At 43.0% G+C, this 27,822-nt stretch overlaps 1 protein-coding gene across 1 annotated transcript in view; it reads right to left on the bottom strand.

Moving 5' to 3' along the window:
• The window catches only part of EXT1 (exostosin glycosyltransferase 1), a 272,331-nt gene that overhangs the window by 32,592 nt on the left and 211,917 nt on the right, over positions 1-27,822 (bottom strand). The gene's annotated exons all lie outside the window — the stretch shown is intronic.

Raw genomic sequence — 27,822 nt, 5'->3', positions numbered from 1 at the left:
TGACAGTAGCTACTTTGACAGTAACATGCAGCACTGAAATTTTCTAACTCTAATAATCTAATTTAATCATAGCCTGCAGGCACAGAATTTTTTTTGTATGTATATAAATAGAAGATGAATATGTATGTGTGTGTGAGCGTATATACACACACACATACACAGATCTACTTTTATATTCTCATACAGGGCAGGCAGATGGGAGTAAGCCAATTTTCAATTATAAACCCTGTCATTAGGAAGAGATCTTCCGAAGGCCCATTTGCTTAAACAAGCGTGTACAGCTAATTTGCACAAGAAAAGGTCGATGTGAATGGATTAAGATTATCTCCACTGAGAGTAAAATAAAAACTCTTGTTGCATTAATTAAATCTACAAAACAGACTTCAAAGTGGACATTTTTTTTAAACAGGTCGCAAGTTTGGTTATATATTTTCCCACTGAGTGGCAGCAATTTCTTTTTCTCAGCACAGAATATTGATTGGCAACTAAGTCCCAGCTCAACAGCCTGCAGTGATGCAGCACATGGAGGAAACGGTTCGGAAGCTGGAAAAAAAAGATGCCATATTTAAAATGTTCATTTTTCACATGGTGCGAAGTCTAACACTCATCACTGTCAGTATATATTGTACGACAGGAAAGTTTAATAAATACCAAAAATAGAATCCCCTGTAGGGTTGGAATACTTCACTCATTTGTCCCCATCATTAGCTAGCTAAAACTTTAAAATCCTGTTAATACCCTGGATTGCACAAGCACGCAAAAAGTCAGCTGCAAAATCACAACAGAAAAGAGAGAAGGAAATGAGAAGAGTAAAAGTGAGGAGAGGCCTCAACAGGCCAGCAATTTTTACACTGTGCGCCTTTTTTTTTTTTTATAACTGATTAGTTGATATGAGGGAAGATTTTCAAAGGCACAAAGTGGAGTTAGATTCCCATCTCCAAGTCAATAGGTGCCATTTGTGCTTTTTATCATCTCCCCTGTAATTAATTGCTCATCTCATGAACAGCCTGGCCATATACGCATAGAAGACCTTATCCTAACCTTCAAGTATGTATTTCCATTCACTTCAAGCGGTACTCCACAAATGTAACATGGGCAGAACCACAGTATGGTAACATACCCATCAATGAGATTCATGCTACAGTTAATGAATTGCACTAGAGATTCTTTTCATGACTAAATTTCACTTGGATTTCAACTTCAGTGTTCTAAGGTGACTCAATATGGTCCTTCATAGCAGCAGGAAAGGAATGATTTCTAATTTAATCCACATCAGATAACACCCTGGGATTAAGAATCTATTTCTTTGAAATCCTCAGACACGGTGAATTAAATTTTGCCATCATTTATTCCTGTGAAATGTTGAAGACAATGTAGATACACAAATTTCACTGAATGCAAACTGCAGCGCACTATCTTTTAACAAAATTGTACATAATACAGCTTACACACACAATGTCTATGTAGAGATCACACACAAAGTATATTTGAAAATCTGAGACACCATTACAGTATGAATGTTTTAGAAGTCCCCTATACAAAAGTAGTGTTTATCTGTAGACTACAGCAGAGATCATTTCATGTATTATTTTTCTTCATGCTGTTATGTACTTTTGAAGAAAACAAGAGTCACAAAAGTGTTATAAAATAAGGTAAATTTACCTACAGTTCATAGATGAACAAAAAGCTTCTGGTAAACTGCGAAGTATTGCTAGAAATGTTAGGTGCAGGTTCAGAAACTGAGAGGGAATAAAACCAGCAGTAACAACCACCACGAAAGAATTAATATACGAATGTGACCAACACCTGGCATCGAGAATGTGCTTAGTAGGAATTCTGACACACATACTTATTGGTCTTCTGAAACTATTTGAAAGCATGAGGTGATTATGCTAGAAGAACCCTTTCATTGGGTCCCTTTCTGCATGATATGGACTTGGAGTCATTGTCTCTTACACAGCAAAAACTCAGACACCTAGTCATAGAACAGACTACAAAACAACAGGCGTCAAAAAATTTCCACTGGAGAGGGTGGAGCTGAGGAGCGACAGAAAAACAAAAGGACTTCAGTTTCAGGCACTTACATAGACCTTTCTTTTCTACGAGACATGGCAGAAAATGGAAACCCTGCACAGGATTTAAAATGTTGTTTAGCAGGGGAGGGAAAAGTATTCTTTCACCTTGCCAGGGAGGAGATGAAGTAGCATTTTATCACCTGAGAATCTCAGGGGCCACAACTGAAAGCACTCACACACTTAATTTTAAGCTTGTGAACAGTCACATTAAAGTCAACGCAATTACTCATATGCTTAAAGTGAAGTATACACGTAAGTGCTTGCAGTTCTGGGACTAAATTCTGTAAGGTCTAGGTTTGCTATTAGGAAAAACTATTTCACTTGGAGGATGGTGAAGCACTGGAATGGGTTACCTAGAAAGGTGGTGGAATCTCATTCCTTCGAGGTTTTTAAGGCCCAGCTTGACAAAGCCCTGGCTGGGATGATTTAGTTGGGGTTAGTCCTGCTTTGAGCAGGGGGTTGGACTAGAGGACCTCCTGAGGTCTCTTCCAACCCTAATCTTCTATGACTCTATCACACTCCCTTCTGACCGGGGTATGTCTTGGCTGAACAAGTTCCCTGCCTTCACTATGTTCTCCCAAGCAAAGAGAGGTTGCCCAAGCACACCTGCTTGCTTTCTCTTCAGAGATGGTTAACGGGTGTAATTGCTACAGTTATAAGGTACCAAACAGCTCTTTCTAACTAAGCATACTTTAATAAGTTTATCACACATCAACGCAACTCTAACATGGGCTCTGGAAGGAGCTGTCCTTCAACCCTCCACCCAAGGAAATTCCTTGTGGTTACAAGTTAATCACAGCTTCAGCTCAGAACAAGCACCCAATCTTACAGGGCCTCAGCTGGCCAAGTCCTCCCAATCCTATCCTAAAGCCTGGGGCCCCCTGTGGACCAGGGGTCCTGTCTGTTTGCTAGCTCAGAAAAAAAGCCAGGAGCCAGCTGACAGCCAGACTATTTATCTAAAAAACTCTTTCTTTGTCTGTTGGTGCCTGGAGAATCCAGTTTGAACTAGTATATGCGTACCTTCAAAGGGTTGATAACGGAGGAACTACATTAGCACCCCCCTACTTACTAGAGAAGGTACATGCAATGCCGCAACAACCACATACACAATTGCATTTTTAATACAATGTACCCCAAAGGTATTAACCCTAATTTGATAAGGATTAACGATGTTTATCTTAATTCCATTTAGTTTGTTCAGGATATTACAGGACATTGTCCATCTGTCACAACTTGCTTGAGGACACATAGGATGACTGTGGCAGATCAGGAATTGAACTCAGATCTCCACAAACCAGGAAGGCAGATTCTCAGAGGGTGTAAATTACCACAGTTTCATTGAAGTCTATGGCTTTCCTTCCCAATACCACTCCACTTGGGGTCAAAGTGCTAATACTCCAAGAATTTGGGCTTCCACTCTCTTATCTACCCTTGGAAGACTGCCTTGGTCCAACAGTTTTCTTCCCTGAGGAAAATAATGCTCTAAAGTATTGAACATTGTTTCCCCAATGCAGACACGTGCTGAGGAGTTCATTTTGTGAAGGTGAGGGAGGCGAGGTGGAGGAATTCAACACATAATCAGTCGACTGAATTCTCAAAAAAGTCCTGGAAGAGGTAGGAAAGAAACGCTGGGAGAGATGAGGACTGATGTTTGCATCTGATTTATTCAGGTCAAACTTAACAAAACATTAAAGAAAGGAAATATTAAAGAAAATACACAAATATGGGTGCTGCTATATTGATGTTTAACCAATGCCATGTTACATTCTGAGATGTTAACCTCAGATTTAAGATTCACATGGCTAGCTTAGCTTTCTCTTTCTCATATGTACATTTTGATACTGGACAATATCATAAAATGACCACTCACTGGATATGCAGACAAGTTACATTTTCTGGTAAGTTGGGATGAATTCCCTGCGCCAACTTAGGTACACTCTGGGCCCCATTTAAATGAACCAGTATGTGTTTGTCTGTGTAGGCAAGAAAGTAGGGGTTCTCAACCTTTTCCTTTTTGAGTCCCCCCTCTCCCTCCGCCATGCTATAAAAACTCCACGGCCCACCTGTCCCACAACAACTGTTTTTTCTGCACATAACAGCCAGGGCCAGGGTTAGGGGGTAGCAAGCAGAGCAGCTGCTTGGGGCCCCATGCCACAGGGGGCCCTGTGAAGCTAAGTTGCTCAGGCTTTGGATTCAGCCCTGCATGGTGGAGCTTGGAGCCCCAGGCTTCAGCCCCAGGTGGTGGGGCTTTGGCTTTCTGCCCTGGGCCTCAGCAAGTCTAATGCCAGCCCTGCTTGGCAGATGCCCTGAAACCTGCTCTCGGCTCCCCAGAGGGCCCCAGACCCCTGGTTGAGAACTACTGCTATAGAGGACGAGTTAAGCTTATTATATAAAGCTTACAGTTAACATATACCCTAAGTGGGATTTTGGCATTAACTTCAAGATGACCTGATTAAGTAATATTTGGATTGGCTGGTAGTTTGATGCTTTCACAGGACAAAAATGCTTATCTACGTGAGAGGCCTCTCACTTTAACTGCAGTAATGTATGGGTAGAGTGTATGTGTATATCTATATATTAGCTACTTAGAAGAGATCCATCAAGCTAGGCTTTTTCCTAGCAATGTGCAGGTTCACCTGTTTTCAGATCTGTAAAAGAATCCCCATTAGTCAGTACTGTGTGAAGATCTTGGGAAGTTTTGGGTTACGTGTTTGTTTTAGTTTATACCACTGTGGTTCCTGTAACACTAAAGTCCCAATTCTTGTTTTATTGGGGGCACCCTCTGATTCATTTGTGTATCTAGGTACTTTGTATTTATCCAGCTAGCTATGTTTCACTCATCACTGTGACTTTGAAGTGCCCACAGAAATTCCACAAATCAAGCTTAAAGAGCTGCCTTGTATTCTCCCTTGCATTAAACGGCTGTCGTGTGGGTGGGCAGGTTTTTAGTTATTACTTTTATTTAGGTGTTACATGATTTCTGTTGCTTATTGTTAGCACAGTATTGTCAGTTAATCTTCAGGGACTGATATTGTAGGAAATGTTCATAAAGAGAGGAGTTTTCCATTTTGCTCTACACATATTTATTTCCAGGGTGCTCCCAAATTTCTAATGAAAAGGAATTCCATAACGGAGGAACTGGATCTGAGGGCATCTATGATTTGTTGTTTCACATTTGTGTGCTCCCTCACTTTCCACTTTTATATGAACATAACTTATTACTGCCAATTTTGTGCATTGTTTAGACTGCTCTATTAAAAATTCTTAACACACACCACAGTGTATGTGCCTTTAAATTATTGGTTGAGTTTTTAAAACAAAAAACTAAAGATTTAACCGAAGGCTCACATTCCTCTGTAAGAATCTGCAGTGTGTTTTATTAACTTTCCGGCTCCCTTCCACGATCATTAAGTATACCAGGTTCACAGCTAATACCTTTTTAGGTAGTACAAACAAATAGCCCTATTTATAATCAATTCTAATTTATTCACACTCTAATTGAAATATCCCCTCCCTGCTACCACCCATAGCTGAGAAAACATGCATGGCCCCATCTATCATGCAGGTGTAAACACCAGAACGCCATGCGGGCAATTATCAGAATGAGAAATGCTGCTCCGCAGAATGGTCTGACAATTTTAACTTCTTGATCCAACATGCTGCTTTTTTTTGATGTACCGACCTTGTCAATCAGTGCTTGGATTAGACAGCTGCTTGGAATTCCTGGTTCACCATTATTCCAACCAGTATGAGCGGTCTGCAGAGGCTCTGCAGTGACTAATCAGCCATGCCATGCATTCTTTCTTAGAGCTTAACTATTTCCCCTTGTCACTACACTTAAGAGATTATAAACCTCCCTGGGAACCATTTTTATTATTAATTACTAGTACCTCTTTTTTTTTTTTTTTTTTTACTCTTAAATTTAGTTCTTTCCAGTCACTCCCACCCCTTTCTCAAAGTTGGGCTCTTTCAGTCTAGACAGGGAACTGAGTCGATTTAATCATATATGATACTACTTTATACTTACATAGCCCCTTTCAGCCATGAATCACATAGCCCTGTACAAATAATTATGTAAGCCTGAGAACATTCCTATGCGACATCATCATCATCTCCATTTTACAGATGGAAAACCAGAGGCAGAATGACCTGCTCTATATCACACAACAGGTCTGGCAGTGTCCGAGACAGAACTCAGTAGTCTTGACACCCAGTACTCTGACCTGCTTACTACACAATCTGGTCTTCACCCCAGATTATTTAGTACACATTTGTAAAATACATCTTTAAATTCTACCTGGAAAATTTATCTGAAAGTGGAGGAGCAGAACCCAAGACAAACAAGAGAGGGCTTTGCCCAGCTGTATATATTTTAAAAGCGCCACACTTAATAAATCTTCTGGAGGATGCAGGAGCTCATCGTTGGCAGGGAGCTTTCTATCCTGGCAGTAATGAGCACATACCGTTGGGGATGTCAAATGGGACTAGTGCTGCCTTTTCTTTTGCAAACCAAAAATTGCTATGGCATACAATCAAATATGTCCACTGCTTCTTTCCTGAATCTGTAAACCCCATAGAAACACACTGCATCTTCCAGAAGGCGCATCTGGATCAGTTAAAGTGTTACAAAGAGAGTTAGTAAACGCACATGATACACAGGGCTAAATGGCAAAGTGTTTCCTAGTTTTCAAGTGTATTAAATTTCAGGTCTTAACCAAGCAGTCAGTTTTCAGCATATGAATTCTTAATGCAGGTGGCTCTGAACTATTGGCTAGAGATCCTGAAGAAAAACCCATTCTGTCACATGGAATGTCTTGTTGCTTCATTTCCATTAAGGTATCGCTTTTAAGTAAACTGTCAAGTAAAACTTGGCATTGAAAACACAAAGTGAATAACTCCCTTTGTAGAAAACCTGACAGCTCAGCTGTGTGTCAGACAGAGTCGCCTAATAGTGAGCTCTAAAGACTAATGCATCCGAGTTGGAAGAGTGCCTTTACCTCAAACTGGTTACACCAGGATTAAGGCTGAGCAAAACTTAGGGATGATTTTTATTGAAAGCTAACATGCTATTGGTTGACATCTTATTTCCCTCTCCACAAGTGCTGGTTTTGGAATTAGAAAAAGTTTGGAGGTGTAAAAACATAAATGGAAAACTTTTTTTCCCCTGCTTAAAGGGCTAATTGATTTCACAGGTGTTTAATTATCATTTGCTGTGAGATAATACCTTATAGTGCCATAAAAAATGGATTTAATTTTCAAGTGCCTGCAAAACCACTGCCACAGCCAAGTTAGAGCTAAAGCTAGATAATTATTCTATAAATCAAACACACTGCCTCCTTTCTTTGAAATTTTTAATACATGGCTATAATGATATCTGACGACCTTGAAACTAACATAAAAAGGATTTTCTTGCCAAGTGCCGAAAGGCAGCCATTGGAGTATTTCATTCAGTCTGGTTCATTAACATTGAATCAGCCAGCCATAGTACCCTAGCTGCAAGTTTCCAAAATATGCCACGGTATATGTGTAGCAGTAGTAGTGTACATGAAGATACTGTATTTTCTGCAGAGCTATAGCTACTAAGAGCCGTTGAATTCTACACAGGCAAGGAGGAATCTGACAACTACTGCAAAACTCTCTTCTACATCTGACATGGGAAACAAAGCTTAAGAATCTTTGAACAACTAATTTCAAGGTGAAAACATTTTCTATCACATTTATGCCTAAGCATGTACAAACTACCATCTTCTCCCCCATAAAATGAAAGATCACTATAAAAGAAAAACTGGAAAAAAAAAAGTAATTTGGAATCTACTATGACAATACCAGGGCTATTTTACAGTTAAGATGGACACTAAAGAATCTTAAATAATTTTTACAGCCTTTAATGGCTGCATAGTTGCACTCTATTCAGTGCCATGTTACACATAAAAATACTTTGATACAGAAGCCATTAAAGTAATAGTATGTTCTATTAAATAAAATACGTTTTAATGATTTCACAGTACAGGACATTTTGACTAAATATACAAGCACTGTCTCTATTATAAATCTATATCACATATGTACAAGATGCACATCCTTTGGACTGCCAAACAGAAACCAATTGGCTTATAGGGTCATGTGCCCTTAGATTATTACACTTTTACTAGAACAGCAGTTCCTCTCTGGCCAGCAGCTTTTGGTATTTAAAATTGTTAACTGACTAATACTCCAGATAGGTTCTACTGTAACAATGCCGCAGCATGAGAGTCAAACTTCTTCAGGGTATCTCTTTAGACAGCATTATGGCCAATTAAGAACAACCCATTAATTTAGTGTCTTAAAAGCCGCTTTTAAAACAAAGTCATTAGCTCTTCCTGTTGGGATATATCTATCTATCAATACACATTGTGATTCTCCCCACCCATAGGGAGTCCTCAATTGCAGGTCTAACATTCCTTGGGTTTTAAAATCTTGCAAGCGCTTATGTTTCACACCAACACTTCTGAAGTAATCAATACACACAATGAAGAGGAATCAGAAAAGCCCATGGAAGGAGACTACAGAAGTTTTTTCATCTCACTAACAAACATAAATGTACACAGACGCATAGTGAGTACTATGCATTCTGGCAGAGTGGGAAAGTATTTTTTTTTTCAGATGCGTTATATGTTTGCATGCATGCACACGCATTGTGTGGGTGGGGTTTTCAGAAGTACTCGTTGCTGGCCTAACTCTTCCCCCTCTGAAGTACATGATCACATCCATTTCCAAATCCTTAAATATTCTAGTCTCCTGAAATGCATGAGGGCCAAAGTCTGACAGGGTCACAGACTCTTAGCGGTTAAAGATGAGAATGATCTGTTAGATTATCCAAGCCGTAGCACATCAGGGCAGTAATGTTTCCTATAGGACGCTTTGGAATAATGATATACTAAAGTATACTTTGCTATGGCACCTCCCATGCTCTGAAAATCACAAAACGCTTTTCAGACTTTTATATATAAAGACTCAATCCCTCTGTGATTTTTCCTCATCTCCATTTCACAGATGGGGAAAATGCTGCATGGAGTACTTGTTCACCAAGTCAAATACAGAGCCAGGAATGAAATCCAAGTCTCCCAAGTCCTGGTCTAACCATTAAGCTATGTTCCCTAGTACTTTGCCAAATAAAATACAGTTAACATGAGATGCAATCACCAGCATTTGATACTGCAGATATCCTGATCCACAGACATGCAGCAAAAGTGGAGCTGATAACTAACTTTGAAAAATGGGGCACTTGATATTGTACTTCTCCAACTGGCTCTGTTGGAGAGTTAACCTCCTGCTATTAGTGAAGCAAATATGGAGTGTCAAACACACATGCCATATCATCCTTATCAGGTCCCAATAATGACCTCTGAAAAGCTCCCAAACTCCAGCTACAAAAGCCCTTTGCAGTATCTTTCTGATGCAAGTTAAAACCTCCCGATTGATTTCTTCCGTAGCTTTAAAAGCTACCATTGGAATTTCAGTTATTAAAGCATTAGTTTAGATTAAAGACCTAAACAAAGGAAAATCCATACTGCATTTTCTGAACACAGAAACAAGTTTTAATTCATCTGCCACCTATTCTAATTTCGAGATTACATGACATACTTGAAAGACTTAGACCAGAGAGAAATAAAGATATTATTGTGAGGCCTCTACTATGTCAACCCCTGCTAGTATTCAAGTTGATGATCATCTAGTGGAGACCCCCCCCCAATCTTTCTTTATTATTATTATTATTATTATTTTTACAAAAATAGCTTTGTACTGAAAATTTGGAGTAAAAACATATAAAGTCTATGTTGCTGGGGATTAACATTTCAAAAGTTGTATGCTTTGATAACTAGGGGTAACTGGATATTTTAACTGGCTAGAGAAAGAGAAGTGGTTACATTGAAAAATCGTATACATTAAAATAGGGATGAAGTTAGTAGATTCTGCAGAAATGCAAGCAATTGGATCCACGTGAAGACTTACTGGGGCACAGGGTCTTCAAATATCAGGTGGTTGCAAGATCTGAACTACAATAGGGTACTATAGAAATTAAACACTTTTGGAGTTTAGTAGAGGATGTAAGCCTTTCTACTGATATTTTGAACCATCCTATTGAGTTCTATACAGAATAGATCAAAAATTCTTTGGCGGGGTTACAGTTTTCTACTCAGTGCTACAGGATTTTTCCATGAAGGATGCCGGACACATAAGTGACTCACTGGCATTTTAAAACATTATATTTCTCCAGACACATTCTCTAAAAATGGAAAGCAAAGACCACATATAATGCTGATTATGCAGGAGTGCTTTTTATGAATTACTAGATTTGTTTGGGGTATTTTTTAAATGGACTTCGTACCGAAATTACTGGCAGAGCTAGATGTTGCCAAGGTTTACAGACCCAAAATGTGGCCCTTCTTAGATAAAAAAAAAATTAGTTCAAAAATCATGGAGCTCTTTACATGGTATTTTTGTCCTGAACTAAATATATGTGACTTATCTGTACCCTTAAAAACTAAAAGGGAGCTGCAGCTTCAGCCCTCATGAGCTTGAACACTAGAACAACTACAGATATTTATAAACAAATGATAAATATAAATCATATACAATGATGTCCATTTCAGGATCGCAACACACTTTATAAAAAGGCGATTATAATTCCCATTTTATAGATGGGGAAGCTACTTGCAGAGAGGCTAAGACCCACATTTTCAAAAGATGCCTCTAACTTTACTATCCTTAATTTTTGAGTGCCTAGTTTTACACATCTAGGTAAATGTAGGCCCCATTATAGTCAAATAGGATTCAGAGGAACAGCCGTGTTAGTCTGTATTCGCAAAAAGAAAAGGAGGACTTGTGGCACCTTAGAGACTAACCAATTTATTTGAGCATGAGCTTTCGTGAGCTACAGCTCACTTCATCAGATGTTTACCGTGGAAACGGTAAACATCTGATGAAGTGAGCTGTAGCTCACGAAAGCTCATGCTCAAATAAATTGGTTAGTCTCTAAGGTGCCACAAGTCCTCCTTTTCTTTTAGTCAAATAGGAGTTTTTCCATTTACCTCGATGGGGCCAGGAATTTACCTCATGGGGTATTGTCAAAAGTGCTCAGCAATAGACTAACTCTGTTCCCAATGAAGTCAACTCCGATTGCCTGAGACGGAAGCAGAGTTATGCCATCACTATGCACTTCAGAAAAATCTCTCTAGGGTCTTATTTCCACAGTTCCCACTGATTTCAATGAGAGGTACAGGAATTCAGCACTCCTAAATATAAGGCTCTAGGCGTCTGACCTTGAGCACCTGGAATTAGAAACCTCTTTTGAAGACGTTGATCTCAGTGACTCATCCAGGATCACACAGTAAACCAGTGGCAGGGAAGGATAGAATCCAGGAGTTGTGATTTTGAAAATCAGTGTGAAGTATACAAGTGTTTGGATTTAGCTGATTATCAAAGGCCTCTTACAAAATCTGGCCATTGAGTCAGCTTCCAAACAATGTGGACTATTCAAGACTTTATTGATTTGGAGCCCACTCTAGTTTGGAGAAGCATCCATAATGCTGGGTGCTTATCTTCTGAACTTTATGAGGGTCACCTTCAGCACAAATCAATGTGAGCTGTGGAGGGATGAAAGATTCAGTTAAGAAAGTAACCTCCTATTCACACTCCCCTGGGGTTATTCTATAAAGAGAGAAAGCGAGAAACGGCTTAAATTCGGAAAATTATGAAAAATAAATACATTGCTCAGGCCCTTTTCAACAGAAACTGGGTACCCCAGCGCTCAGTTCAGTTAACATTAATGTGTATCAAGCCATCCCATTGAGAGTTTAAAGTGCAGTTGTGCTCTGAACAGTGATGTTATAAAAACAGCACCCTCTTACTCGGCAGATCTGCTCCCTGCGTGTGGTCAGTTGAATCAGATGACCTTAGTAAAAAATAAAGTTATGTTTTTACTCTTTGGTCACTCGATTACAGACCTAAAAGTGGCAATTCTTTAACAAAAAAACTTCAAAAACAGACTCCAATGAGAGACTGCTAAATTGGAATTAATTTGCAAACTGGATACAATTAACTTAGGCTTGAATAAAGACTGGGAGTGGATGGGTCATTACACAAAGTAAAACTATTTCCCCATGTTTATTTCCACCCCTACTGTTCATCACACATTCTTGTCAACTGCTGGAAATGGCCCACCTTGATTATCACTACAAAAGGTTTTTTTCTCTCCTGCTGGTAATAGCTCACCTTCTCTGATCACTCTTGTTACAGTGCGTATGGTAACACCCATTGTTTCATGTTCTCTGTGTACATAAAATCTCCCCACTGTATTTTCCACTGCATGAATCCGATGAAGTGAGCTGTAGCTCATGAAAGCTTATGCTCAAATAAATGTGTTAGTCTCTAAGGTGTACCACAAGTCCTCTTTTTCTTTTTGCGGATACAGACTAACATGGCTGCTACTCTGAAACAAGTTTTTACAATTATTTCTCCTCAGGACACACAGCCTTGGGAGACAGAGCTGGATTCTCTTGTGCTCACACATCATCAACAGTTATCTAAGCCTTGGTCTACACTAGGAGTTGAGGTCGAATTTAGCAGCGTTAAATCGATTTAAACCTGTACCCGTCCACATGACGAAGCCCTTTTTTTCTGACTTAAAGGGCTCTTAAAATTGATTTCCTTACTCCACCCCTGACAAGGGGATTAGCGCTGAAATCGGCCTTGCAGGGTCGAATTTGGGGTACTGTGGACACAATTCGACGGTATTGGCCTCCCTGAGCTATCCCAGAGTGCTCCATTGTGACCGCTCTGGACAGCACTCTCAACTCAGATGCACTGGCCAGGTAGACAGGAAAAGAACCGCAAACTTTTGAATGTCAATTTCCTGTTTGGCCAGCGTGGCAAGCTGCAGGTGACCATGCAGAGCTCATCAGCAGAGGTGACCATGATGGAGTCCCAGAATCACAAAAGAGCTCCAGCATGGACCGAACGGGAGGTACGGGATCTGATCGCTGTATGGGGAGAGGAATCCGTGCTATCAGAACTACGTTCCAGTTTTCGAAATGCCAAAACATTTGTCAATCTCCCAGGGCATGAAGGACAGAGGCCATAACAGGGATCCGAAGTAGTGCCACATGAAACTTAAGAAGCTGAGGCACGCCTACCAGAAAACCAGAGAGGCGAACAGCCGCTCCGGGTCAGAGCCCAAAACGTGCCGCTTCTATGATGAGCTGCATGCCATTTCAGGGGGTTCAGCCACCACTACCGCAACCGTGTTGTTTGACTCCTTCAATGGAGATGGAGGCAACACAGAAGCGCGTTTTGGGGATGAGGAAGATGATGATGTTGTAGATAGCTCACAGCAAGCAAGCGGAGAAACCGGTTTTCCCAACAGCCAGGAACTGTTTCTCACCCTGGACCTGGAGCCAGTACCCCCCCGAACCCACCCAAGGCTGCCTCCCAGACCCGCCAGGCGGAGAAGGGACCTCTGGTGAGTGTACCTTTTAAAATACTATACATGGTTTAAAAGCAAGCATGTTTAATGATTAATTTGCACTGGCATTTGCAGCTCTCCTGGATGTACTCCCAAAGCCTTTGCAAAAGGTTTCTGGGGAGGGCAGCTTTATTCCATCCACCATGGCAGGACACTTTACAACTCCAGGCCAGTAGCACGTACTTGGGAATCATTGTACAACAAAGCATTGCAGTGTATGTTTCCTGGTGTTCAAACAACATCCGTTCTTTATCTCTCTGTGTTATCCTCAGGAGAGTGATATCATTCATGGTCACCTGGTTGAAATAGGGTGCTTTTCTTAAGGGGACATTCAGAGGTGCCCGTTCCTGCTGGGCTGTTTGCCTGTAGCTGAACAGAAATGTTCCCTGCTGTTAGCCATGGGGAGGGTGGAGGGGCTAGCCACATGGTGGGGGGAGGCAAAATGCGACCTTGGAACGAAAGCACATGTGCTATGTATGTAATGTTAACAGCAAGGTTTACCGTGAAAGAGTGTACCCATTGTTCTATAAAATGTGTCTTTTTAAATACCACTGTCCCTTTTATTTTCTCCACCAGCTGCATATTTTTCAAGGATCACAGGATCTTCCCCTTCCCAGAGGCTAGAAAAGATTAGAATGTGAAAAAAACGCACTCGCAATGAAATGTTCTCTGAGCTCATGCTGTCCTCTCACACTGACAGAACACAGATGAATGCGTGGAGGCAGACAATGTCAGAGTGCAGGAAAGCATAAAATGACCGGGAGGAGAGGTGGCGGCAGCGTGATGAGAGGAGGCAGGATTCAATGCTGAGGCTGCTGGAGGATCAAACTAATATGCTCCACTATACGGTTGAGCTGCAGGAAAGGCAGCTGGAGCACAGACCACCGCTACAGTCCCTGTGTAACCAACTGCCCTCGTCCCCAAGTTCCATAGCCTCCTCACCCAGACACCCAAGAACGCAGTGGGGGGGCCTCTGGCCACCCAGCCGCTCCACCCCAGAGGATTACCCAAGCAACAGAAGGATGGCATTCATTTTAAAGTTGTAAACTTTTAAAGTGCTGTGTGGCCTTGTCCTTCCCGCCTCCACCACCCCTCCTGGGCTACCTTGGTAGTTATCCCCCTATTTGTGTGATGAATGAATAAAGAATGCATGAATGTGAAGCATCAATGACTTTATTGCCTCTGGAAGCGGTGATCGAAGGGAGGAGGGGAGGGTGGTTAGCTTACAGGGAAGTAGAGTGAACCAAGGGGCGGGGGGGTTTCATCAAGGAGAAAGAAACAGAACTTTCACACCGTAGCCTGGCCAGTGATGAAACTGGTTTTCAAAGCTTCTCTGATGCGCACCGCGCCCTCCTGTGCTCTTCTAACCGCCCTGGTGTCTGGCTGTGCGTAACTAGTGGCCAGGTGATTTGCCTCAACCTCCCACCCTGCCATAAACATCTCCCCCTTACTCTCACAGACATTGTGGAGCGCACAGCAAGCAGTAATAACAGTGGGAATATTGGTTTCGCTGAGGTCTAACTGAGAGAGTAAACTGCACCAGCGCACTTTTAAACGTCCAAATGCACATTCTACCACCATTCTGCACTTACTCAGCCTGTAGTTGAACAGCTCCTGACTACTGTCCAGGCTGCATGTGTATGGCCTCATGAGCCATGGCATTAAGGGGTAGGCAGGGTGTCCAAGGATAACTATAGGCATTTCAACATCCCCAACAGTTATTTTCTGGTCTGGGAATAAAGTCCCTTCCTGCAGCTTTTGAAACAGACCAGAGTTCCTGAAGATGCGAGGGTCATGTACCTTTCCCGGCCATCCTACGTTGATGTTGGTGAAACGTCCCTTGTGATCCACCAGTGCTTGCAGCACTATTGAAAAGTACCCCTTGCAGTTTATGTACTCGCTGGCTTGGTGCTCCGGTGCCAAGATAGGGATATGGGTTCCGTCTATGGCCCCACCACAGCTAGGGAATCCCATTGCAGCAAAGCCATCCACTATGACCTGCACATTTCCCAGGGTCACTACCCTTGATATCAGCAGATCTTTGATTGCGTTGGCTACTTGCATCGCAGCAGCCCCAACAGTAGATTTGCCCACTCCAAATTGATTCCCGACTGACAAGTAGCTGTCTGGCGTTGCAAGCTTCCACAGGGCTATTGCCACTTGCTTCTCAACTGTGAGGGCTGCTCTCATCTTGGTATCCTTGCACCTCAAGTCAGGGGAAAGCAAGTCAACAAGTTCCATGAAAGTGCCCTTATGCATGTGAAAGTTTCGCAGCCACTGGGAATCGTCTCAGACCTGCAACACTATGCGGTCCCACCAGTCTGTGCTTGTTTCCCGAGCCCAGAATCTGCGTTCCACCTCATGAACCTGCCCCATTAGCACCATGATGCCCACATTGCCAGGGCCCGTGCTTTGAGAGAAGTCTGTGTCCATGTCCTCATCACTCTCGCCACCGCGCTGACGTCGCCTACTCACCTGGTTTTGCTTTGCCAGGTTCTGCATATACTGCTGGATAATGCATGTGGTGTTTAATGTACTCCTAATTGCCAAAGTGATCTGAGCGGGCTCCATGCTTGCCGTGGTATGGCGTCTGCACAGAAAAAAGGCGCGGAACGATTATCTGCTGTTGCTCTGACGGAGGGAGGGGCGACTGACGACATGGCTTACAGGGTTGGCTTACAGGGAATTAAAATCAACAAAGGGGGTGGCTTTGCGAGAAACTGAATGGCTCCCTCAAGGATAGAACTCAAAACTGGGTTTAGCAGGCTGTTGATTTCACGGAGGGAGAGAGGAGAAAATGAATACCAAAAAAATCTGGTCTATTTCTTGTTTTGATCCACTTCATCTATCTTTATACATCTTGCTGGCAGCAGACTGTGCAGTACGACTGCTAGCCATCGTCATCTCCTGGGTGCTCGGCAGAAGGTAGTGCAGTATGACTGCTGGCCCTCGTCTTCTGCTGGCTGCAGATTAAAAGACAGTTCACTGCCAGTAGGACTCAATCGCCATGAGACGAAACTTAAAAGGGAAATGACTTGGCTGAGTCACTCCCATGTTTGCCCAGGCACCCCTGACCTCATCGAGGTCGGTTAAAAGAGTACACAGGACTACGTCGACGACGGCTACCAGTCATACTGCACTGTCTGCTGCCAAAAGGCAATAAATTGCTGCTGTGTAGCAATGCAGTACCGCATCTGCCAGCACCCAGGAGACATACAGTGACGGTTAGCTGAGCGGGCTCCATGCTTGCCGTAGTATGGCGTCTGCACAGGTAACTCAAGAAAAAAGGCGCAAAACGATTGTCTGCCCTTGCTTTCACGGAGGAAGGGAGGGAAGGGGGGCCTGACGATATGTACCCAGAACCACCCGCAACAATGTTTTAGCCACATCAGGCATTGGGATTTCTACCCAGAATTCAAATGGGCGGCGGAGACTACGGGAACTGTGGGATAGCTACCCACAGTGTAATGCTCCGGAAGTCGATGGTTGCCTTGGTACTGTGGACACACTCCGCCGACTACATGCATTTAGAGCATTTATGTGGGGACACACACAATCGACTGTATAAAAACGCTTTCTACAAAACCGACTTCTATACATTCAACCTAATTTCGTAGTGTAGACATACCCTAAGTTCCATTTGCAGGGATGCGCATTCATCCCCATGGTTTTCAACTGGTGCCTTAAGTTACACCCCTGCTACACCGTTAAAGTCAGTAGGGCTGCACAGGCAGAGTGGACAGCAACATTTGGTCTGCAGAACTTTATTACTGGTGATGATGCCTAAGTCAAAGAAACCACAGCTGGTGAACAGGGCTGACATTTAGGAAACATGCATGAAATCTCATGTTATCTTCCCCAAATCACTTTTTAGAGTAGAACCCCAATTTACAGGGAAAGGCTAATAGAATAATGGAAGCAACCAAAACCAGATTAAACAATCCATTCCTAAGAGATCTTATTAAGTATATAAAGTAAGGCCTTTGACAAGGCAGCCTCCTGTCTGCAAGTGCTGACCGGTGATGCTACTGTTCGGTTTAGAGAATTCTGAGAAATCGCTTTTCATTATGAAGGCAGAGTCCACAGGAAACAACATGCCTGCTAACAGCACATGCCTGCATCCCCAATGCCTCATCACAGTGTCAGGGCTATTAGCAACATGCTGAAGGTGCTCTCAATCTTCACTGGCTTCCATTAGAGCTCAAGGTGCTCAGTACCTTGCAGGATCGAGCCTTAACCTTTTAGCATTCCGATCCTGCTGGGCAGTGTGTGCTTGCAGGTGCTAAGTCTGTTTTGCACGTGAATGAATTATTTATGTAAGCTATTCAGGCATAGGAGCGAGGACGTAAAACATTTATCAACAAAGGGACCAGTTTGTCATTTAAAATAATTATGTTTTTTTAGAGAAACCAACAAATTCTGTTGTCTCAGAATTATTTATTGGATTGTGCAAACAAGAAAGGACTCTCTTTTGGAGGGAGGAGTCTCAAACCCTGATTAATCTTTAATCACTAGAGATTTTATACCTCATGTTCAGCAAGTAAATTTAAGCTTACAGAAGGTTTGTAAACTTAGCCATAGTAAGGAACAGAGATCAGATCAACTGTATACTCTCACCTGTCTTTTACTCTTGTGGACAGTAGAAGAACCTGTATTAACTGTGGAGTTATACTAATAAGAACTCTTCCATGTATCTCTTCAATTATGCAATTCAACCAGTAGGTGGAGCACACCTACACAGCAATTCCTCCTGAGAACCCATTCTGATGTTCTGAGCCTCCATTGGACACATAGGTGCAGAACTGCTATTGGTTATGGTTACACATTTCTTTAGCCCCCTACTGGATAATTCACAGACATGACCTGGAGTCACCTGGGGAGACATCTTTATTTTCCCTATGCTCTACCTCCTGCATTTCCCAGTAGAAGCTAGTGGGAGAAGGTGAGTCTCACTGGCTGGGTGACAATTTAAACTGAACTGAAAACAGAAGATGTTCAATGCACATGCAGAAATCTAAGGAGAAACACGATCAGCTGTGTTTTGTAAAGTGCCAAATAAAATTCCATAAAGAACAGTTTGAGATCTTTATGATTATCAGATCAGACTAAGGGCTAGTAGCCCCTGGTCTGCCCTTGAGCTGGAATAACTGATAGATGTTAAATGCCAATAAGTGGAAGGAGCCACTTTCCCTCATGAACAAAAGTCTACAAACCCTGACTGTAGGTGGGAGGACAGTATTCTACATATTGAAGATAAAATGCGACCTGGTAAGGGGGAATCTCTTACATATTCACATTATTTTGAAATGTCCTCCAGTGTATTAAATATAATCCACTATTACGCTTTTTTTTTTTTTTTTAATTTCCAGTGGTGAGAACAAGAGAGGTCTGTGTTGCATGTATGAAGAAATCTGTAAATGAGGCTCTTGTACAGGACAACTTCAGTTTCATATATCTTTATAACCAATAACAGTATCACTCTGTGCTGGTTTGTGTATACACTGTAGAATTCCTAGCTGAGTCTGGGTTTTGTATACCATTTCCCCCAGGGGCAGTAAATTAGCCTGCCAGCTATCTCCACAAAGTTTCAAACAGATGTTCTCCCTGAGTTTACTCTCCCAGATTCCAGATGGCTTCTGATACAGGCTCTTCCTACTGCAGCTCTTCATCTCACACTTCAGGCATGTCAGCAGTTTTGGCGGATATCTGAGGCTAAAGAGGTGCAGTTTTTTTGAATGGCCTCATGTAACACAGTTGCATTCTACACACAGCTTAAGAGACCATAAAATTGAGTAAACCAAAATCTATGGTAATACTTAATGTCTGAAACAGGACTGTAACCCGAAAAGCAGTGACTTAGAAAATTATTTAGGGGTCACAGTGGACAAGCAACTCAACATGAGCTCTCCCTGTGCAATGCTGTGGCAAAAAAGGCCAACCTTGGATGTATAAAAAGAGGAATAGTGAGTAGGAGTAAGGAGATGCTTTTCCCTCTGTTTGCAGCATTGGTAAGATACTGGAATACTGCATTTTTTATGGGATGTTGAAAAATTGAAGAGGATGTAGAAAAAAGCCACAAAAAAAAAAGATTCATGGGCTGGAGAAAGTGTCTACAGTGAAAGACATGCAAAACTTATTCTGTTTTGTTTATCAAACAGAAAATCGAGAGGTGCTTGGATTATAATGGATAAGTAGCTGCATGAGGAGAGGGGGAAAAAGAAGTACTAAAAGGATTTTTAAACTAGAGGAAAAAGGCCAGAACCAATGACTGGAAGCTGAACCCAGACAAATTCAAATTAGAAATAAAAAAAGCAACAACAAAAAAACTTAAAATAAAACCCATGAGGGTGATTAACCACTGTGACAAACTACCAAGGAAAGTGCTGAACATCTCTTCATGTCTTCTGATCAAGACTGGATATCTTTCTGGAAGACATGCGTTAGCCAAACAAGTTATTGGGCTCAATACAGGGGTAAAAAGGGTTAAATTTAATATAGGAGGTCAGAATAGATGATCTCATGGTTCTTTCTGGCTGTAAACTCTACGAAATCTATTAGAATAGGGTTTTTTTTAAAGTGACATTGCTTGGAATTTTCTATAAAAGCTTCCAATATCAGCATGTTTTCTGAAAATATTCTACAAATGGTTCAGAATGTAAAAACCCTCTCCCTGATCTTTTATCATGAATACTTCATTGAATTAGATTGCAAACCCTTGGGAAGAGACCTATCTTCTTATATAACTGTAAGTCTCTGTGTAGAATCATGATGCTAAGTGTATTTTTCATAGATTAACTAAACCGCTCCTGGAGTCATTGGCTGATGTGTGAAAATAGAAGGGACAAGTTAGGAAATCTGGGGACCAGCACAAAAATCAATAGTCTTAACAAGATTTCTTTATGTACAGTAGTCTATCCTCTTCCTTCCCCCTGCCTCTTGGATATCTCTGATCCCTGGCTAGAAATGCAGCCAATTTTCTCGCTAAAACATACTGAGGCGCAATAATGTATGGGTAATATCTTCAGGGGATTTATTACCTTTTGCACTGAGTAGTTCTTTCTAAAACTATTTTCTCCACGTACATTAATATGTTGGCATGGGAGGGGAGAGAGGCTGAGAGACAGTTTACCTGTGCTTTAAAGGGGGAAGAAGGTCTTACCTCTTTCTATCACATTTTACGAGAGATTGTTGTCTCTTATACCTTGTTCAGTGTCACATTCTCTAGCTCTGTCAACTAAAGACATCTTTGGCACGGAACCAGCCAGATGTAGAGGCAATGGAGTTAGTATCTTCCCCCACATCTGGATATCTAGCTAGCTTTGGGCTCCGCAGGTGTCTCCGTGTGCTAAAATTAGAAAGGACTGGAGCCAGGAAGTATTCCATTAACTCTGTCCTCTCTTGCTGCTTCTCCTAACTGGAACCCCGACCAGGGGTATTCTATCTGCTACCCAAGATCCATAAACCTGGAAATCCTGGACGTCCTATCATCTCAGGCATTGGCACCCTGACAGCAGGATTGACTGGCTATGTAGACTCCCTCCTCAGGCCCTATGCTACCAGCACTCCCAGCTATCTTCGAGACACCACTGTCTTCCTGAGGAAACTACAATCCATTGGTGATCTTCCTGAAAACACCATCCTAACCACTATGGATGTAGAAGCCCTCTACACCAACATTCCACACAAAGATGGACTACAAGCCGTCAGGAACACTATCCCCGATAATATCACGGCAAACCTGGTGGCTGAACTTTGTGACTTTGTCCTCACCCATAACTATTTCACATTTGGGGACAATGTATACCTTCAAATCAGCGGCACCGCGATGGGTACCCGCATGGCCCCACAGTATGCCAACATTTTTATGGCTGACTTAGAACAAAGCTTCCTCAGCTCTCATCCCCTAATGCCCCTACTCTACTTGCACTACATTGATGACATCTTCATCATCTGGACCCATGGAAAAGAAGCCCTTGAGGAATTCCACCAGGATTTCAACAATTTCCATCCCACCATCAAGCTCAGCCTGGTCCAGTCCACACAAGAGATCCACTTCCTGGACACTATGGTGCTAATAAGCGATGGTCACATAAACACCACCCTATACCGGAAACCTACTGACCGCTATACTTACCTACATGCCTCCAGCTTTCATCCAGACCACACCACACGATCCATTGTCTACAGCCAAGCTCTGCGATACAACCGCATTTGCTCCAACCCCTCAGACAGAGACAAACACCTACAAGATCTCTATCAAGCAATCTTACAACTACAGTACGGACCTGCTGAAGTGAAGAAACAAATTGACAGAGCCAGAAGAGTACCCAGAAGTTACCTACTACAGGACAGGCCCAACAAAGAAAATAACAGAACATCACTAGCCATCACCTTCAGCCCCCCAACTAAAACCTCTCCAGCACATCATCAACCTATACAACCTATCCTGAAGGATGACCCATCACTCTCACAGATCTTGGGAGACAGGCCAGTCCTTGCTTACAGACAGACCCACAACCTGAAGCAAATACTCACCAGCAACCACACACCAGACAACAGAATCACTAACCCAGGAACCTATCCTTGCAACAAAGCCCGTTGCCAACTGTGTCCACATATCTATTCAGGGGACACCATCATAGGACCTGATCACATCAGCCACACTATCAGAGGCTCGTTCACCTGCACATCTACCAATGTGATACATGCCATCGTGTGCCAGCAATGCCCCTCTGCCATGTACATTGGCCAAACTGGACAGTCTCTACGTAAAAGAATAAATGGAAACAAATCAAACGTCAAGGATTAGAACATTCAAAAACCAGTCGGAGAACACTTCAACCTCTTTGGTCACTCGATTACAGACCTAAAAGTGGCAATACTTCAACAAAAAAACTTCAGAAACAGACTCCAAGGAGAGACTGCTGAATTGGAATTAATTTGCAAACTGGATACAATTAACTTAGGCTTGAATAAAGACTGGGAGTGGATGGGTCATTACACAAAGTAAAACTATTTCCGCATGTTTATTTCCTCCCCCACGCTGTTCCTCAGACGATCTTGTCAACTGCTGGAAATGGCCCACCTTAATTATCACTACAAAAGGTCGTCTCCCCCCAGCTCTCCTGCTGGTAATAGCTCACCTTACCTGATCACTCTCCTTACAGTGTGTATGGTAACACCCATTGTTTCATGTTCTCTGTGTACATAAATCTCCCCACTGTATTTTTCACTGAATGCATCCGATGAAGTGAGCTGTAGCTCACAAAAGCTTATGCTCAAATACATTTGTTAGCCTCTAAGGTGCCACAAGTCCTCCTTTTCTTTTTGCGGATACAGACTAACATGGCTGCTACTCTGAAACCTCTCCTACCTTGTCTTCCCTCCCTGACCTGACAGGATTGTTATATTTCCATAATATTCTTCTCAGTGACATTCTTCTGGGCGTAACTATTTTGTCAGCATATTCCCAAGAAATTCATGGGAGATCTTTCAGCTCCAGTTTCAGGGGGAATTCTTCAAAATTTAAAGTGCCCCTGTAAAGTGACACATGAACCTGCAGCCTGTCCCAACATTGCCATGACTGTCTACTCCCGATTGTGAAAACTCTTAGCAAATATTGCTTGAATGAGTCATTTGACAAAAGCCCTGTAAAGAGGTTATGATAGATGGGCGGTAATGTTAACCTTTCCAACCTCCCCCCCACAAGTCCCCCCCCCCCCAACCCCACCAGGGCAGCTTCACTTTGCTCAAATACACTGGTATTTAGACACTGTTGTGTTAATAAGAATGCCATAGAGAATATTAGTGTGAATCTCCTGTGTATCTAATTCTTCATCCTTTATAACTTTTTATATTTAGTACTCTTCAAAGATACTGGATGGACAGCCCAGCCGCCCAGAACTGGCAAACACTTATGCACATGCTTACCTATATGCATGCGAGTATTCCAGTGGAACTAAGTACTCACACGCATGTTTGACATGTGTGCAAAAATGTATAGGGTTGGGCCCTAAAACACGGAAGTCCAAGGCACGTTGAGTGCCTTGGCATATTGCTATCCCAACAGTAATGCGAGTGACAGATAGGGCCAGTCAAAACAGCCTCAATTTGATAATGCTCAACATCCAGACAGCAAAGAGTGCCACAATCACTAGTGTACAGGAAAAGGAAGAAAGCCCTGATGTCAGAGGTGACCAGACACTGTGGGGAAGCAGGAACAGCATGCTGGAGGCAACAGCCTGGGAGCTGGCTGCAGAGGAAAGGCCAGGCTGCTTGGGGAGCTGGGACAGAAAAGCTGAGAACCAGCAGAGAGACACCCTGTTGTTGATGGTGCAAAGCTCACTGTCAGAGATCTAGAGGGGATGGCGCCCCATAATAGCCAAAGTGCACTGAGGTCCACAATCATATGAATTTAATGTCAAGCTTCAGGCATCTAAGTTTGAGAAATCTGTCTATAATTTTCACACATCACCAGCAACACGAAAAGTATCTGATTGTTACACAGTTCCATCTTCTGTTTATAAAAGAGTACGAAGGCCAAACAAAGAACATTACATGAAATCTCTTCCCAGGAAAATCGTGTTTTTGGCCCTTGCTAGAGGTTACGAAAGCAGGAAAAAGTACTTTTGTTCCTGACATTTGTGTAAAAAACCCAAACAACAAGCAGAGGGTCAGGTCTGAGCTCAGCCTGCAGGATTGTTTGTAAAATGATCAATGACGCATATAAATGGACTCTTGTTTATCTGACTGCATTTAAAAACATGGCTTTTAACAACAATATTTTGCCAAAAGATTCTCAGTGTAGCAGAGAATAGAATCTTGGTAAAAAAATAAAAGGGGAGGGGGGTAACTTGTTTACCATCTAAGTGTTATTCTAAACTTTCCAATAAGGGTATAGTAGTCTTGTGATATAGTATAGTAGTCTTGTGTATAGTATAGTAGTCTTGTGATTCTGGCCTAATCTCCAAGATTATTTTAGCCTGAATACAAAAGGGATGTAAATGTCTTCATCTCATCTCTAAGTGCAGCACAGCTGGTTAGAACAGCCAGAATTGCACTTAGCGTCACATTGTACTTAAGCTGAAAATCATTTCCTGCCCATATTCGGAGCCATTCTAATTCTTAAACCTGGTCTGCCAACCAGAGATAAATCAAGACAAGTTTTTGGAAGGTGTGTAGGTCATAATGAATACATACGCCCTATTTTGGGTATATGGATTTCTAATTACTTTTAATAACCAGTAGGTGGTAGTTATTGTGCATATTTCTCCAAGTCCTAGAACAGAGCAAAAAACGAATTAATGGCTGAATAAAAATTACATGTGAAATGCTCATTAGAGGAGGTTACTTACCTGTAACTGGAGGTACTTTGAGATATGTGGTCTTAGCTGTATTCTATTGTGGGTTATGCATGTGAACCATGTGCCCCGGAGCCAGAGAATTTGAAAGCAGTGTCCATGGGTTTGCACATGTGTCCTGGCTCAACCTTATTCCTCTGACTAAGGGGATAAAGCTGTGGGCGGGACCGAATGCCTGTCTAGTTCCTTCTCTACTGTGAATCAGATAAGATCCGAAGCAGAGGAGGAGAACAGGTAGTGGAGTACAGATAGGGACCACACATCTTGAAGAACCTCCAGCTCAGGTAAGTAACCTCCTCCTCTTCTTCAAGTGACTGTCCCTATTGTATTCCATTGTGAGTGATTGACAAGCAGTATCTAAGTAGGAGGAGGCTGTGAGGATGTAAATGGTAGGGCTGAGCTGAGTACCACCCTCCCGAAGGAGGCATCAGCAGAAGGGTCCTGCACCAGGGCATAATGTCTTACCAATTTGTAAATGGAGCCCCGTGTGTCCAGGAGGGATGTCTCTTGAAGAGGTGCCATACCTGTTGCTTGTGCTCTGGTAGAATGAGCTCTTAAGCCATGGGTGGAGTGGGAGGAGGTTCGAAAGCACCTCTTCCGCAGCCCCCATTGACCCAGAGCGGCAAAACCCAGCCAATGGGAGCTGCAATTGGCCAAGCCTGCAGACACAACAGGTAAACAAGCTGGCCTGGCTCGCCAGGGGCTTACCCTAATAGGCCATATGCCAAAGGTTGCCGATCCCTGCTCTATGGAACCCTGACACATGGAGCCATGACTCCCTGTGCATGATGATGGCAGTAGCCCTAGCTCTAGAGGAGATATCAGCGACATTAACTGCAGTTTGGAGGAATCCCTGGCTATCAGTTTGCCTTCAGCTATCAGAGCTTGAAAACGAGCACTGTCCTGTTGCGGAAGGCTGTTAGTAAACTCCGCACACTTGGCGTAGTTCAGGAAATCATATTTAGCCAGTAGCGCCTGATAATTGGCGATCCTGAACTTGAGGCTGGATGACGAGTTAACCTTTCTTCCCATTTGATACAGGTGTTTGCCCTCTTTGTCAGCAGGAGCAGACCAGGTATGTTCCTGTCTAGTCCTTTCAGAAGCAGTGGACTACCAGTGAATTGGGAGGGAGAAGGGGAGAAAACCAAAATTCCACACCCATGGCCAGCTTGTAATAATGTTTGTATACCCCTTTAAGGGTAGGACGGCTGGTGGCCCTGATTGCCCTGGCTGGCTCCAGGATGGCTTCATTAATGGACAGAACTATTCTGCTGGGTCTGGAAGCATGCAGGATGTCAAAGAGTTTGTGCTAGGAGTCTTGGATCTCCTTGAGAGGAATCAAACTCTCCAGCAACTCTGCTGAGAAGGTCATGGAAGAGCCCAAAGTCATCGGGGGGTGGAGGGCATGTAGAAGTCACAGCTTCATTCAGGGTAACAATGGCAATCTTGCTGGTTCTGGTGGAACCGCCAGATCTGGAGCGTAACAGTCGTCCCCTTCTGACAGATCTGGGGGCAGATCTAAGTGTCCCCCTAGAGGGGAGGCAAGGTGACTCCCTGGTGGATCAAATCGACTTTGCAGAGGGGTACTGGTCCCAAGACCACCAATACAGATAGTTGCAGAGGTTGATAGGTAGTCTTGGCGGCCCCCATGGCATGGGGTGCCAGCGGTTCTGAGTTAGATGAAGCGGAGGTTGGTCACAAACCAGTGTAGGTCTTTTGGGAAGTGGAAGACACAAAGTAAGGGAAGAGGTTCATTAGATGGCTCAGAATCTCCCAATGAGAAGGCGGCTGATTCTGGCTTTAGTGGTGAGGAGATGTATTCTGTGTATGGGATGGGTGATAAGCTCTTTCCAGCAGTCCATTCTCTTGGAAGTGATATTATCTCCCTGGAAATGGAGGGGCCTGATAGAGGAGGGGATTTTGGATCTGGGAAAGCAAAAATGTTGTGTGGGGCAGCAACAGAATCAGATCTCCCTAGTATAAAAGGGGTCCTGCTTGTCCAAGCCATCAAAGCCAGCAAGGAAGCTGGCATCTGAAGTTGGCAATGATCAGAGTTCATTGGTGATAACAGATCCCAGCATTAGGGAGGAGCTGGGATGATGGTACTGATGGATCATGGTCTGGTACGGATGGAGCCTCATGCTCATTGGCTTTCTTGTCATGCTTCTAAGACTTAGGACGTACTAAGTCCTCACAGGCTGAGCTGGTGGACTTGCTTACAGCTGAGTCTGACTGAGACGACAGTCTCACGCTTATGAGAGTGCTTCCTAGCTTCCTGACAGGACCCTGCTGTGGGACTTATGGGGGTAGATTCCCAGGAATGGCGAACCGCGGCCACTGAGAGCTGCAGGGGGCCATGCCTGGGGACAGTCAATGTAAACAAAATGTCTCGCTGCCTGCCAGTGGATTACCCTGATGGACCACGAGCCAAAGGTTGCCAACCCCGCTATGAGGTAGTTCCCTGACAAAGTTCCCGCTCTTCTTGGGTAAAGCTAGAGAACAATCAGCAGATACTGCACCTCGCTGCAATGTGAGCTTCCCCAGAGCAGTACAGACAGTGCTGGTGGTTGTCACTGACCGAGAAGAATCACGGGCAGGAAGCACAGAGTTTGAAGCCCGGAGTCCTGGGCACAGTCTAGTACCCAAACAGGGTTATGGGGGTGGGCGAGGGTGGATGAGGAGAATGAAGGAATGCAAGAGTCCCCTCAGCAGACTAATCTAATGCTAATAAGTAAAAACTATTAAAACTGTTTAAAGATTTACAAACTAGATGACTCTGATTTTATAGAACCAAGCCGAAACTGCGGACATTAAACGTTCTGACCCAGGCCATGCAGCGGTAAGAGGGAACTGTACAGGCGATCAATCCGCTGGCCCCTTTTCC

The sequence above is a fragment of the Lepidochelys kempii genome, chromosome 2 (genome assembly GCF_965140265.1).
Source record: "Lepidochelys kempii isolate rLepKem1 chromosome 2, rLepKem1.hap2, whole genome shotgun sequence".
NCBI classification, from domain to species: domain Eukaryota; kingdom Metazoa; phylum Chordata; order Testudines; family Cheloniidae; genus Lepidochelys; species Lepidochelys kempii.
The sequence above is the reverse complement of the archived record's forward strand: the minus strand, read 5'-3'. Positions and strand labels throughout refer to the sequence as shown.